Consider the following 1,806-nt stretch of genomic DNA (forward strand, 5'->3'; position numbering starts at 1 on the left):
TAAACTGTTACGCTGTAAAGTTTTGTCGTTACCCGCGCCATCTGTCGCCATTCCGGTTGTAACTTCTATTTATTGGAAGCAATTTAATTAATAATTCATGAAACAAATTTGTCCTTACCATAAAAAATACTGTTTCAAATAAATGTATAGCTTAAATCATCAATCTTTTTACATTAATAATACATTTTTTCCCCTTCCCTTTCCACCATTTTCTTAAGAAGAAAGGATGGGAAGGAAAAGTGGATATGACGGTGGAGGAGACGCATAAGAAAGGGCAATGTCTTTTTGTGGTTCTCCTCCGTCAATTAGGGGTGGGCAACGCATCTGCAATTGCGGATGTTTGTGGGCAGCGGTCATTTTCCATTTTGGTGGATACAGGTGGTCGCTTGCTCGTTTGCCATCTTATATTATTAAAAAAAGCATAATGCCACCCAGGAGCGATCAGTGATACAAAAAATGTGTTAACCAGCTTTTGCTATGAGGCAGTGATTTTATTTAAATCGTACGCGTATATAAAATATTATAAAACTGATCACGTTGGCCTCCATTGTAGAAAAACATACAAAAATCACACATCGTTTTTACTGGTGTTACATAGGTAACTTAAGGAAAAAAATAACTCATTTCATGACCACAGATGAATAATTATTGTTAAAGAACAATTGCAAACTTCTCACATTATTCCTTGTCAGCGATAAACTTTGTCGAGTTTTTGTGACTCCGTTCAGAGAAATTGCCTTCGTCAAAGAGAAACACGTTTTAACTTAAGTTCTCTTATTAATTTTTATCGATTGTGAATTTACAAAATGCTTGGTTTTCGACAGTTTACTAATTCATTTAGAATTCCATTCTGTATATCAGTGCAGCAAGGGTGGGAATTTTGCTATGAAAAATATTCGAAATGATTTACAAAGCCTTACTAAACCGACCTCGACAAAGCCAGCTATTGGCATGTGTATACTTTAATATTCACTCTTTACAATATTAGTACAGCTTTCCTTATTATAGTTCAAGAGCTCAATCTATCAAGACGTTACATTTTTGTCCGGCGTCAGCGTAATCATTAGACGGGACCCACTTTCAGTAAAAGTGGGTCAAGAATACTCAACTTTTTCTTTATTACAAATATCCACTAAGGCATAAAATTTTCATAACTTAATTTTAAAATATATCATTGCCAACACTTGGGGTGTTACTATGAAAATTGAAAAAAAGTAGTGAAACTTAGGTGAATACAGTTTAGCCATTTAATACAGACCATAAAATGTCTATAAATTTAAAACACAATAAAAAAGAAAAAATGCAATGTTGTAGACTTCTTACTTTACCATTACTTTATCGCAGGCGCTAAAATTATTGAAAATTAAGGCAAAACTGAAAAGCTATGTATATTTTTTCTTGTTTAAAATTTTATTTGAATCAATAAATCTAGCCATTTACCAGATTAACTGATACAAAGCAGTTTTATTAATTCTGTAACAAAAATATCTGTTGAAATGTTGCAAAATATTTTAGCGCCTGCTTATTTAAAATCTAGAGTTTTCAACGGAAAAAAGTCCGCTTTTAGAGTTCGTAAAATCTCTGCTAATGTTGAAAGCATCTACACACTAAAATAAATAAACAAAGTTCAGAGGATAATTTTATTTACTCGGATAGAGCGTCGGTGGCTCAGTGGTTTAAGCACTTGACTTTATAGGTCTTGGGTTCGAATCCCGCCATGTACCAATGTAATTTTCGATTTTTCGAATTTTTCATATGTACATAATTTACCCGACGTTCTTACGGAGAAGGAAAACATCGTGATGT

The sequence above is a fragment of the Papilio polytes genome, unplaced genomic scaffold, assembly GCF_000836215.1.
Source record: "Papilio polytes unplaced genomic scaffold, Ppol_1.0 DF823177.1, whole genome shotgun sequence".
NCBI lineage: Eukaryota > Metazoa > Arthropoda > Insecta > Lepidoptera > Papilionidae > Papilio > Papilio polytes.